Below are 14,731 nucleotides of genomic sequence, written 5' to 3'. Positions count from 1 at the left end.
ACACAATAAGAATAAATCTTCTAGCCATGAAATTGTGAAGAAGGAAAAAGAAATTTATGCTAGTTTTGCTGTTGAACCTCAACTGCAAAAGTTAGAGCCACAGTGTTTGAAAGTACTTAGTTAAAATGAAAAGGGGTTACATTTGAACAATAAAATATTTTGAAAAAAAGAGACCATGTTCACACCACTTTTTTTCTCAGAACAATGGGGACCCTTGAATAACACAGGTTGGAGCTGTGAGGATCCACTTATATATGGATTTTTTTCCAATAAGTATATATTACAGGGAATTCCCTGGTGGCCCAGCAGATAAGGATCTGGCATTGTCACTGCTGTGGCTTGCGTCACTGTGGACCCAAACCTTTGGCACGGGTTTGATCCCTGGCCCAGGAGCTTCCATATGCCATGGATGTGGAAAAAAAAAAAAAAATACTGTAATATTCCACCATTTGTGGGTGGTTGAATCCAGGATGCAGAACCACAGGTTGGGAGAGCCACCTCTAAAGTTATAGGTGAATTTTCATCTGCAGGAAGGATGGGCATGTTAACCCTCATTTTTTCTTTCTTTCTTTCTTTTTTTAATGGCCACGTCCATGGCATATGGTAGTTCCCAGGCCAGAAATTGAATCTGAGCTGCAGCTGCAACCTAGCTGTCACAATGCCAGATCTTTTAACCCACTGCGCCAGACTGGGCGTCAAACCCTCGTCTCTGTAGCAACCTAAGCTGTTGCAGTCAGACTCTTTTGTTTTGTTTTTGCTTTTTAGGGCTGCACCCATGGCATATGGAGGTTTCCAGGCTAGGGGTCAAATTGGAGCTGTAGCTGCCAGCTTACACCATAGCCGCGGCAACGCTGGCTGCTTAACCCACTGAGCAAGGCCGGGGATAGAACCCGAGTCCTCAGGGATTCTAGCATGGTTTGTTAACCACTGAGCCATGACGGGAACTCCTGCAGTTGGATTCTTAACCCACTGAGCCACAGTGGGAACTCCATCCCTCATGCCTCATGTTTTTCAAGAGTCAACTGTCTTTACAATTGTTCTATTTTATTACTAGTTATGGTTGGCAATCTCTTACTGTGCCTCGGGTTTCCCCAGCCCAGTGCAGTGGGTTAGAGGATCTTGCATTCCTGCAGCTGTGGTATAGGTGACAGCTGCGACTCAGGTTTAATCCCTGGCCCAGGAACTCACATATGCTGGGGGTGTGGCCATAAAAAAAAAATCTAACTGTGCCTAATTTATAAGTTAAACTTTAACACAGTGATGTATGCATAGAAAAAAATATATAGTATATGTAGGGTTCGGTACTCTCTAAGCTTTTAGGTGTCCACTGGGGGTTTTGGAATGTATCTTCCATGGATAAAAGGTGACTATTATACCAGGATCTGTTCTAAGCACTGCGTGCATAGGAACTTGTTAAAACAAAAATTGTAAAACAAACAACAACCCTTGTGAAATAGTTAGTCTATGCTATCATACCTATTTCACTGCTGAGGCAACTAAGGCAATCTCACCCAAAGTCCTATGACTAATAAGGGCTGGGTCAGGATTTGAACTATAGCACTCTGACTCCAGGGTCTGCATTCTATTTTTTTTTTTTTTTTTTTTTTTTTTTTTTTTTGCCGAACCTCCTGGCATGGGGAAGTTCCCTGGACAAGGATCGAACCCATGCCACAATAGTAACCAGAGTCACAGCAGTGACAACGCTGCATCCTTAACCCACTGTACCGCCAGGGGACTCCCCAGTGTTGCACTCTTGACCCCACTGTCTGCGTGGCTCTTGTGTGTTTGTACAGGCTTTTCTCCAGATTAAATAGCTGAGAATGGAAAATTTTGATACACATTTCCAAGCTGCCCTCTAAAAATGGTTGTACCAATTGACATTCCCACAGAGTTTGAGAGCACTGTTTCCCCTGAAATCTTACTAATGCTGGAGTTAATCAAGTTTACTCACTTTTGACAGCCTGAAGGGTAATTAGAAAATGTCTTTATTTTTGCTCTCTCATTTTATACTAGGTTGGCTAGTATGGTACATAATTCTAGGTCCAAAATTATTGTCTTCCAAATTTTGAAGTTATTGCTTCATTGCTGCCCAACATTCAGCTACCTTTTGGAAGTCTAAAAGCCAATTTCGTTTTTGTTCCTTGTAGGAAACGTATTTTTCTTTTCTGAATTCTTTTAGGGTTTTCTCTTTGTTTGCTTTGTTCTGCTTTGCTCTCTTTGTATTTGCCTAAGTAAGGATGTTTTAAAATTTACATTGCCTAACACTTGGCAGGCCCTAAGAAGTCTTGAGCCTTTCTTGGAGTTGGGGAAATTTTCTTTTCTTATTTCTTTGTAGATCTCTTCCCTACAGCTTTTTAGTTCCTTCTTGGTACATCTTATGAATGAACAGAGGCATTTGTGAATCAATCCTTTGTGTCTCTGCATTACTCTGCTTGGACTTCCATAGCAGAATACCACAAGCTATGTGGCTTAAACAATAGAAATTTATTTTCTCAAAGTTCTGGAGGCTAAGATCAAGGTGCTGGCTGACTCATTTTCTGATGAGGGTTCTTTTCCTGACCTGCAGACAGCTGCCTTCTTCCTCTGTCCTTGCTATGTCCTCACATGGCAGAGATAGCTCTGGTGTCTCTTCGTCTTCAAGTCTTTCTCCTTTCTTTCTTTCTTTTCTTTTCTTTTTAGGGCCCTACCTTCAGCATATGGAAGATCCCAGGCCAGGAGGTGAATTGGAGCTGCAGCTGCCGGCCTACACCACAGCCACAGCAACACCAGATCCGAGCCGCATCTGCAACCCACACCACAACTCACAGTGATGCCAGATCCTTAACCCACTAAGTGAGGCCAGAGATTGAACCTCATCCTCATGGATACTATGTCAGGTTCTTAATATGCTGAGCCACAGAGGGAATTTATCTTCCTCTTCTTATAAGGGCAGCAGCTAATCAAATTCTACCCTATGACCTCATTTAACCTTTATCGACTCCTCACAGGCCCTATCCCCATATGAGATTACGGGTTCAACATGTGAATTTGTGAGGAAGGGGACGCAATTCAATCCACAGCAGTCTCTTGCTGTAATTTCCATTCTTGATCTTCTTTATATATTCAGGGAGATGTCCTCACACTTAGCTTCTGGAAAATATCCCCAGTTTTTGGCATATCCATTCTATTATTTATTCTATCTACTACTTTAGTTTTGCTATCACCTTTTAAATTTTCCATTTTGTTCGTTTGTTGCTTTTCCTTTGTCAAAGCAGTTTGTTCCCTTTTCACAGCAGCCTCCTACAGTATCCTCATGCATCTTTCTAAGAATGATGCTATTTAGAATTTAGAAAAAATTTTTTTTCTGGGTTCTTTTATCCATCTTTTCTCTGGAGTCAGTTTTCAGTTTGTTCATCTTTCTTTTTTCGTTGTTGTTGTTAGTTCCTTTCTTTAGGGCTATTGAATTTCCTCAGTTACTGTTGGTGCTTAGTTTTCCATTCACATTTATGTTTAAAGGATAGCTGAATTTGTAGGTATCTTGTTTAAGTTTTCACTTCACTTTTGAGTTGTTGCCCCTGCAGGCTCCTCCAATGAGTGGGGGGTCAGTTAGGATGCTGTTAGGGCCACACCTGTGGCATATGGAGGTTCCCAGCCTGGGGGTCTAATCAGAGCTGTTGCTGCCAGCCTACGCCAGAGCCACAGCAACGCCAGATCCGAGCTGTGTCTGCGACAGCTCTCGGCAACACCGGATCCTTAACCCACTGAGCGAGGCCAGGGATCGAACCTGCAACTTTGTGGTTCTTAGTTGGATTCGTTTCCACTGCGCCATGACGGGAACTCCTAAGCGGGACATTTTGACTGCAGATTTCCATGTAAGGTACTTAGAGCAGGCAGAGGTGCTTCGAGCAGGCTTGGGGATCATGTCCCTCCCACTTCATCTTTCATCCACCCCCAAATGGCAGAGTACAAGGAAGCCACAGTTGACATCCTGGATAGAACAGCTTTTCTTTTTCTCTTTTTCTTCTTCTTCTTCCCTTTTTTTGGCGGGGGGGGCCACACCTGTGGCATTCGGAATTTACAAGGCTAGGGATAAAATCAGTGCTGCAGCCAGTGGCCTATGCCATAGCCACAGCAATGCCAGATCCAAATGCATCTGCAGCCTACACCGCACCTTGTGGCAATGCCAGATCATTAATTCACTGAGCGGGGCCAGGGATTGAATGTGCATCCTCATGGGTACTAGTTGGGTTCTTAACCCACTGAGCCACAATGGGAACGCCTTCATTTTCCTCTTTCTGTGTCTGTGAAAGGTGGCTGGGGTTACTTTCGGCTGTGCTTTTCTCACAGGCCCTTATACCCCAGCAGGTGCCCTCCCCAGGCAGGTGATTTCTTTTCTTAGAGCGAAGCTGTATGTTTTATCTGTGGTTCAACACCTGCCACCAACAGCTGTCTGAGGTGGAAAGAGGCCTGTTGTTCAGAGAGCAGTTTAAAGATTAATAACCCTGACGATTGCTTCATATACACACACTCTCACGCTTTCTATCTGCTTCCTTGGAGCTTGGAGATTCTTTGCTTCAAATAGTCTCTCAGGAGTGTTTGGCACTGTGTTAATTCTCTGCTCTGGGCTCTCTAACGGTCTAACCCCAATCCTATCCGGATTTTTGTCAGTTTTGCCTCCTCTCCTGTTTGCTGGTACTGGTCAGGACTTACTGATTTTAAGAGCTATCTTGGAGTTCCCTGGTGGTTCAGCAGGTTAAAGATCCAGTGTTGTCATAGCTGTGGTACAGGTCACTGCTGTGGTGTGGATTTGATCCCTGGCCGGGAAACTTGCGCATGCCATGGGTGAGGACAAAAAGAAAGCTGTATTTTCTGTCTTTTAAGGGATTTGGGATAGGAGGGCTGGTGTGTGTTTATGCTTGTTTCTCCATCTTGTTTGCTTCTTTCTCTTACATATTATCTCTCCTCTTGATAACAGCATTTCTGACAACAAACCATGCTGTTGGAATACAGCTTGTTAATTAAAACAATTTGATTTAACAAAAAGCACTAGATACGTACATCTGTTGTCACTTTGAAGCCTCACAAAAATCCTGTGATCGAATCATCCAATTCCACATTTGGTTGATGAAGAAGCTAAAACTCTGGAAGGTTAATTGAATTATGGAAATCATGCAGTTAATAGGATATAAACCTAAAGTCTGTCTCCAAAGCCCTCTTTATGTTGCGATACACTCTGTACATGGTCCTCTGGTTTTCAGTATGTTTGTCTTTACTTCCCCCACTAATATATAAGTTCCTTGAGAGTGGAGACCCTGGCTATGGTTTCTTATTTCTATTGTGAGGAGCCTGATTTAATGGTCTACAAGCAGCCGTCGGTTTAAATTTTGTAAACCAACTCGGTAAAGCAGTTAATTACAATTACGTTATTATTCTGCACATGATTACATTTTAGAGTGGTGCAAATTCTTTATTTGAGGTCTTTAAATGTTTTATTATGTCCACCAAATTAAAGATTGGATTGCAAATCGAAATTAAAACGGGAGGAAAGGTCAAAGTTCAGTTTCTGGCTAGAATTGTGATGGCAACTCCCTGAGCTATGAGGCTGCATCAGGAGGGAGAACAAGAGGAAATACCTATTGATCTCTAATATTAGCGCTCATCATTTTCTCCCTGTTTCTTCATTACTGCAATATGTTGAGATGAATAGAATTTTGATTCTTTCATGTATTCCATGTATAGCCAACTTTCAGAAGGAGACAGAATCATGTCTTCACGTTCCTAAGGATGGGGTAGCTGGGCCTTATTTGTTCTGATCCCATTTGGTTCATTCACTCATTCCTTCTTTCAACAAATAGTCATTGAGCAGCTATGACACTGGCTGCATAATAAAAATACCCAGGGAATTTTTCCAAAATACCATGACCAGGTTTCACTCCTAGACCAGTGGAGCCCAGGCCCATGTATTTTTAAAGCTCCTCAAGCAATTATGGTGTGTATGAAGGTGGAAAAACTTCTGACCTCTGATATATTACAAACTCTGCTAACCACTGTGGATACAAGTAAAAATAATAATTGCTAATATTTATTGAGTGCACACTATATGTCAGGCACCGTTCCACATGTCTGATATGTAAGAACATATTTAATCACCTCAACAACCATAGAAGGTAGACATTACCCTTATTTATAGATGAGGAAACTGAGGCACAGAGAAGCTAAATGATTTGCCCAAGGTTATACATTGAGGAAGTGGTCAAGACTGGTCTTGAACAAAACAAAAAGGCTTGGTCTTGGAGTCCATGTTCACTGTGCTATGGCCTACCAATAGTATCAGAGTCTAGCAAATAATGAAAAGACAGGAGAAATGTATCAAGGAAGGCTTCCTGTAGGAGGTGGTGCCTCAATTAGAATTAGAAGAATTAGAAGAATGGGAACCAGCAAGGAAAAGCAGGGGTTAGAGCTTCTCAGTTCTTGCCTCCCTTGTCTTGCTAGACAGTCTGCCTCCCCACCTCCCAGGAGTTCCTTCCTCCCTCTTCCCCACACTGCAAACAATGGCATGTCCACAGTCATCCTTAGCACGCCTAACATTTCAACTGGGAAGACTGAAGTCATGCACAATTACTCATGCAATTTTTCCTCCTGACAATAGGCCCTTCTGTGGGCTTCTCATTCAAATATATAAAGCTCCACTCTGTTGTTTTTAAAAAGCCTTTGTTGCAGGAACAATTCACAAACGTGTCAAACGCCCATTGGTCCCCCACCCCCTTCTCCCATTCCCTCACCTGATTGAGATGCTAGAAAACAATTCCCTAGCTTGTCAGGGACCTGTGCCTTCTTGCCCACCCTGCCCCAGATGGAAGCTAACCCTGCCTCTCACATGGCTTCCGACCGCGTGTGGGGCTCCCAGTTTAAGTTTGAGGTTAACCTCAGGGAGCATTTAGCCACACCTGCCGCCCCTCTGCCCGGCCTCAGGGCTGGGAACAGACTCTCTGTTGAGGAAAGGGAAATGCTTCGATGCTGCTAATTAACCGTGGGAGGAGAGGAAGCCCTTTCCAGACACCAAAATACCAAGGAAGAACATTATAAAAAGCACCCTTTGTACCACAGCCCCATCATTCAGCCTGGCCTAGGCTTCGATGAGAGGGGAAAAAATAAATCCCTTGGCAGCCCTAAGGTCACTGCAACCCAAGTGGGCGCCTCAGGAGGCCATGCCCTGAGTGCCCGGCTACTGGGGACACGTCTCAGGAATGGGGGTGGGGGGTGGGGAGGAGTTGGGGGGTTGGGTGGACTCAGGCTGCCTTCCCTAGGGCTTAGGCAAACCACAGGAAGCTGCCTGAAACGAGCCTGTTTCTAGGTGACTTGTGAGTCTTTATTAGAATAGCCACAGGCCTGTTAGTAATTTAAAGGGGAAGGAGGGCCGCCCGTTGAGGTGTGAGGCAGAGCTGCAGGAGGCTGCCTCAGAGTCTGGGTAATCTCATTCCAGCAGGGCCCTTTCCCACCCTGCCTTATCGGACTAGGGGACAGGCCTGTGTTTGAGGATGTCACTGCCCGCCTGCCCAGCTCTTTTAGGCTTGGCTGCTGCAGGCCTGAATAGAGTCTGTGGTGTCTGGGAGACTCAGGGTCCAGGGGTGCTATTGCAGGAGGGGTTGAGGAGCTGGGAAAACTGGATTTGGCCCCAGGCTGGGAAGCTTTCGCAAGCAGGAAGCCTGGAGGGCCACTTGCCTGGGACCTTAAGCTCAAGGGGCTTCAGAATTTGGCTGCTGAGCCGGGCTGGAGAATGAGGTGAAAACCAAGAGAGGCCCTAAAGATTGAGGACCTTGGAATCAAAGCTGCTGAGCCGCCCCGAGGTTCCTGGAGCGCCTGGTCACATGGTCGGCCTAACTTTACAGGGGCTAGACCAGATTCCCTTGTCTCTAAATTGCCAAAACCAGGAAGTCAGGGCACTGGAATTACATACCAGGCAAGTTTCCCAGTCTCTCACTCCAATAACATTTTTGGATCTGGGCAGACAAGGGGAAAATTCCTCCATTAGGGTATCACATGTACCAGATCCTTGGCAGCTCTGTGGGTGGTGGCACATCTTTCTTTTCTTCCCTTCCTGTTGATAGAGGATCTCCGTTTTAGACTCCTGAAAAGAGCTGAAAAGGTTCCAGAAGCCACGTAGACCAATTCTTTTATTTGACAGAAAGAGAAACAGAGAACCAGAGAGAAATGACTGGCACAGAGGCACACGGCTGCTTAGTAGGATTGAAACCAGGTCCTCGGACATCCAGCCCAGGGCTTTTTCCATAACACCACACCCTTTATAACGAGTAACATTTGTATGTTAGAGGTTCCTGCCTAGTTCATGTTCTGTTTCCCACTTTACTCACTTCCATGCATAGAACCTCAAACTGTACCTGATATGGTGAAATGACTTTCTGAAAAGTCTCCGCTGTTTGGTATTTTAACCAAAACACCCCACTAGGGTTGGAAGAACAAGCTTATTACAGCCAGAGGCTTCCAGTGTGAAATGCAGATGGACCAGGGTGGATGAGCAAACTCCAGGACTCTTAAGGCTGCGCTCCTTAAAGTTGTCTGTGGACCAGCAGCCTGAGGATCACCTGAGAATCCTGCCCCTGGGCTGCTGAATCAAAACCTGCTTTTTCACAAGATCCCTAGGTGATCTGAATACACACCAGAGTTTTGGGGTAGTGAGTGCTACTTGAAGGTAACGCTCTGCAAAAAGCCCTTCCCTCCTTTTCCTACCCACATACTTGAACTTCTGCTACCTCCCTCCTGCCCCTCCACCGGCACCATCCTCACTCCTCAGTGTTGCCATGTTAATCTTATTCTGCCTTCTTGTGAACTCTAAAGCCATGGCAGGGGTAGGGGTGGAGGGATTATATTTTAAAGTGGATGCAAAATGGAAATTTTTTGGAAAAATAAAAGCCGATTTGAAAGAATGTCTGCAGCTCTAATGCCATGTTGTTAATGGAGAAGTATAAACATCTGCTCTGTTTATATTGGCTCCCTTGTAAAATCATCATCTTTGGTTATATTTAGGAATTTGATGGCTTGGAAAGTATACTCAAAAACTCTGAGAACAAAAATATTTTCCCCCTTAACTCTCTGGAAAAGAAGAAAATCTCTCTTTTTTTAAAAAAAGCCCAATACCTTCTTTTCTCTACTTTATTACCCCCATTATCAGTATGTGTTTCTTCCTCTTGCCTCTCTCTCCCTCCTGCTCTCTCTCATTTCTAGTTCAATTTCTTCCTTTAATTTACATTTTGAAAATAAAATTTTTCATATTACTTCTTTCTTATAGAAAAGTTAGGAAATAAAGAAGCAAAAGAGGAGTTCTCTTGTGGCACAGTGGGTTAGGGATCTGGTGTTTTCACTTCAGCAGCTGGGGTTGCTGCTATGGCACGGGTTCGATCCCTGGCCTGGGAATGTCCATATGCCGTAGATGCAGCCCATAAATAAATAAATAAATAAACAAACAAAAGCAAAGGAAAACACAACCAGATGTAGAAACAACTATCAACCTTTTATATAAAATCATCTTAACCCTTTCTGTGCCTATACTTGTTAACAAAAAATGGGATAATTCAGAACATAATAATTAGTATCTTCTTCCTTTTAAATGGAACTCTAAAATATTAACTTCTTTACATCTGTGCATATAAAAATGAATAGCCTCATTTTTATTCAATTCTGCCACCTGAATTGTATCCTGATTGATTTAATAATATTTCTATTGCTGGATATTTAGGTCATTCAGACTTTTTACTCTTAAAAACAGTACTGAACATCCTTAATGGTTTTCTTACCTTAAATTCTTTAATGAAATCATAAACACATGAATGCACTCTTACACTTGTTAAAAAATTTAAATACAGATAACACTAAATTCTTTCGGACCATCGTTCCCAGCCCTGGTTCCATTCTCACCTTCGCAGAGGTAACCACTGTTATCAGTTCTGCGTGTATTCTCCAGACCTTTCTCTGTGCATTTAATGCATACGTTTGTAGCCAGAGGAGACAATTTACTGTTTTAGGCTGTTGGTTTGTGATCGGTTATTTTTTTTACTCCAATGCTGTGATACACTATCGATCATTCTTCAAATTACCTTTCTCACTAAATGGTCTTGCAGTGCTTTCTGTGCTGATACTTACAGAACTACTTCATTTTGGCAGTTGCATGGTATTCTGTGCTATGATTATACTATGCTTTATTTAGCATATGTTGTATTCATTGACTCTTAGGCTGTTTCCACTTTTTCTCTGAGGAAGAACATGCTTATACATGCTTAGGTACACGTGTGAGTCTGTCTCTAGAGTAGATTCAGAGAAATGGCATCACTAGATCCTAAGATCACCTACTTCTTTTCTATGTGTGAATGAGAGGAAAAACTCTTTTGAAGATTCTGGAGGAAAAAGTATAGTTCCTAAAAGCCTAAAAAGTGTTCCCTTGTGGCACAGCGGGTTAAGGATCCGGTGTCGTCACTGCAGCAGCTCAGGTCGATTCCTGGCCCAAGAACTTCCATGTGCCTCAGGTGCGGCCAAAAAATAATTTTTTAAAAAGCCTAGGAGTTCCCGTCGTGGCGCAGTGGTTAACGAATCCGACTAGGAACCATGAGGTTGCGGGTTCGATCCCTGCCCTTGCTCAGTGGGTTAACGATCCGGCGTTGCCGAGAGCTGTGGTGTAGGTTGCAGACGCGGCTCGGATCCCGAGTTGCTGTGGCTCTGGCGTAGGCAGGTGGCTACAGCTCCGATTCGACCCCTAGCCTGGGAACCTCCATATGCCGCGGGAGCGGCCCAAAGAAATAGCAAAAAAGACAAAAAAATAAATAAATAAATAAATAAAAAGCCTAAAATATGACTTTTGCCCCCCAGCTTTGTCCTTTGCTTCCAGTGTGATCTTGAGGTTTCTAGCTAGGAGGGATGGGAATAACTGACCAAGTAAAAGGACATATCAGGCTTGAGGGGAACGATAACAAGCGGTTTGGCTGAGTGTAAGATGCAGACTTTTCTTCTATGGGAGGGAAGATGTCTATGCAGTGAGGTAGAAGGGAAGGCCTCCCCCCTACCGCTTCCTTCATTCCAGCGGCCCCTCTCCCACCCCAGCTCGGTGCGTGCAATGGTCAACCCAACTTTTGATGGGTACACATGAGGTACTAAGCACAAAACTGGGGACTCTGAGGATTTCAGCAGATGAGCTGGTTCCTGCCTTGGTGAGGGGAACACACATCCATTCATGGGGAAAGGCCATCACACATACAAGCCGTACATGGTACCACCGCGTGCAACTTAGTGTCAGGCAAACCCAGCACAGCCAGAATTACTGCTGAGTGAGTATTAAATCTCCTTCACCTTTCTGCTGGATTACTGCCCCAGGTTTTCACTTGGTCTCCTCACCGTAATCGCTCCTTTTCAACCCATCTGGCTGACTGCTGATAAAATAATCTCAGATCAGTTTGTGATCTTGCTCTTACTCCTCTTATTCTGTCTGCTAAACTTGCCCTCGTTCAAGACTCAGCTCAGTCATGTTATGGTGGAGTCACTTGCAATATGTAAGTGTGTCAAATTACCACGTGGTATATCTTGAGCTTAAACAATGTAATATGTCAACTATATCTCAATAGGGTTGGGGAAAAAAGACAGCTCAAACTTTTATTTACTCAACATGTATTACTGCACATGCATTGAGCACACACTATATGCCAATCCCCTCTTCTAAAACTTTATCTGACTCTATCTCTGAGTTACTCACTCCCGACTTCTGTAATAGATCCTACCTGATTTCGATTACTCAGTTATTTTTCTGGTCTAACTCTACCCCAGACTGGGAGGACAGGGCCTCTATCTTACCCACCTCTGTACCCCCACACCCAATATGATGCTGGGCACATGGCTGATACTTAATCAATGTTTGCTCAGCACAGCGAATATGGATAAATTAGCTTCTCGGGACTGTACACTGGTTTCCAATGGCCTTTGGGGATTTGGAAGTTAATTCTTTTTTTTTGTCTTTTTAAGGCCACACCTGCGACATATGGAAGTTACCAGGCTAGGGGTCCAATCAGAGCTGCAGCTGCCGGCCTACACCACAGCCACAGCAACTCAGAATCTGAGCCACATCTGTGACCTACACCTCCGCTCAGGACAATGCCGCATCCTTAACCCACTGAGCAAGGCCAGACTCACACATGAGTCTTTATAGATACTAGTAGGGTTCATTACTGCTGAGCCACAACAGGAACTCCTGGAAGTTAATTCTTGCTCAAAGAGAGAAGCAGCGGTATTAGGTGGCAAAAGAAGATTTAGTCTTTGAGGTGACATACACTAGATCCTAAAAATAGTAAAGGGGGGACCTGGTACTTGCCCCAGTCTAGGTCTTCTCATTCTGTGTTTCAAACACACAGCCTATATCTCTCTTTGCTAGGTAAGTGTGTTAAAGAAGTTTTTTGTTTTTTGTTTTTTGTTTTTCCTTAAAGAATGGAAAGCTTTTAAAGAGACCCCAGCTTTCCCTAATGAGGAACTTCAAGTTTTAAAATCTCAAGTCTAACATTGCCCCCTTGTCTAAAGCCCTTTGATCACTTCTCAAAGTTCTTAGGATAAAGGTGAAAATTTTAAGCTTGACTTGCAAGGCCCCATGTGGCCTGGACACTTCCTGCTTCACGAACATCCTTTCGCATCGTTCTTCCTGGAGCTCCTGACACTCCCGTTTCATAAGTCGTTTCTTTGTTCCTCAAGGACACCGAGCTTCCTCACTAATGGCGTTCCTTAAATCTCCCGATCACCCTCTGTCACTGCCCAGGAAGGCCTTACCCTGGCCACGCAGGAGGCTAACTCATCCGCGCTTCACCTACAAAGCACTCTGTGTTTTTCCTTTAAAGCGCATGGGATTATTGTAGCTTGATTGTTAAGTGTGTAATTATTGAATGTTTGTTTTTCACTCCCCATCTACTAACTCCAGACTCTCAGGTCCATGAAGGCGGGCTCTGCATCTATTCTGTTCACTACTTTATCAAAGGGCCTTAACCTACAGCATTTGATTTAGTTTCAAATCCCGTGGGGTAGACATCCTCATCCCTTATTTGAGTGAGGAGAAGGCTTAGAGAGATGGATAGTGGAGCCAGGATTTGAGTACAGTCAATCCGCATTATTGAAAGGCTAAAAGGGCTAGAAGTTCATTTATTTGGGGTTTGAATTCTCAAGACCTGAACTGGGGTCCCAGTTCTACCACTTAACAGGCTTATAATCTGGGAGGGTTCCCTTATATGTAGAATAGAGATAATATTACTTACATACCTCCTTATTTTTTTGTAGGGGTCAAATGAAATAATACATAGGATGCCCAGGAGATCATAATCCGCTCTACAAACATAAATGAAACAAGTAGCATTTTTCATCAGGCTCAGGTCTATAACGGCTGCTGCTTATGTTGTCTGCCCACTCTGGGCATCAGTTTCTTGAATAAAATTGTTGGTTTGGAGACATTGAATCCGTATGTCCTTGTATATTACGTAGAGTTGTTAGTTTAGAGTTATAGGGACAACAAAAAAATTAATTTAAAATGATATCATCCATCTTACAAAGTAACAAGTACACATTTAGCTTTTATATACATATAAAGACAATAAATAATAGGCAGTGTGTTTCTAGTATTTAACCTCTAGTCCTTGATCACCATGGACCAGACGAAATTGTTAGGTAAGCGCAGTTAATGATTAGCATGAATGGTTAAGCGCTTAGACTTTGGAGTCAGAGAAATTTGGGTTCAGTTCTCTCAGCCCTGTATTTACCAACAAGGAGGACTCGGGCAAGTTACTTAACTTCTCCAAGCTTCATTTCTACATCTTTAAAATGTACCTACCCCTCAGCCTGTTGTAAGGATTAAAACACATAACGTAAGGGCCCGGAACCTCGGAAACGCTTTATAGATGTGGAGAGTTGCTGTCACCACCCCAGTCTGCTTTCTTTCCTGGCTTGCCGATCCCTATACATCTCTTTGCTTCATGCTCCTTCCATTCCAGTTGAAACGATGACTTTCAGGTGTCAGAGTCTTAAGTATCAATGCCAAGAACTCTCCCTCTCTCAATCTCTTCTAAATGACGCCAAGCTTGTCTGAAGGGGAGTGCAAGCTTGTATTCCACTCTGCACAATAAGTCCTCCCAGTTTCTTGGATTTCTGGGGAAGATTCTTCATTTGTGCAGAGCAGCAAGTTCCCATATCCGTGTTTGAACAACAGTATGTCTCTGCTCGACCACTTTTAAGTGTCACCCCAAGGATGGAAGGGTTTTATCCTCTCCGGCTTTGGAGAACAAGAGGGTGTACAGTTTGGAGCCACAGTGAAGAGAGGGTTTACTGTTGAGTCAATTCCACGGCTACTACATAGCCTACCACATAGGTGATTTGATGAAATGGGATCCTCTCTGTACTTTTGAAGTAGGAGCCCGAAATTCTAGCTATAGCATTGTGTTCCGGCTTGTTTGTGTGTTTCTCAAAGTGCCCTTTGTGAGATCTTACTGTTGTATTCCCTGGGGAGAAATATAAGTGAATTATCTTCTTTCCTAGGAACTAAATCCTCTCTAGAAGTTGGAAAAGGACATGAACAGTGGAAGGGAGCGAGCCAGTTAGAGAGGAAGTACATCCTGAGAGCAGCCCCCTCTATTCTGAGTTGGGGTAGATAGATACAGGTGGTGGGTTAAGAGAATAAAAAGATCACAGGCACTGGATGGGGCCCGAGTCCTGGCACTTGATTAAA

This window comes from Sus scrofa, chromosome 9 (genome assembly GCF_000003025.6).
Source record: "Sus scrofa isolate TJ Tabasco breed Duroc chromosome 9, Sscrofa11.1, whole genome shotgun sequence".
Lineage (NCBI taxonomy): Eukaryota > Metazoa > Chordata > Mammalia > Artiodactyla > Suidae > Sus > Sus scrofa.
This window is presented reverse-complemented; position numbering follows the sequence as displayed.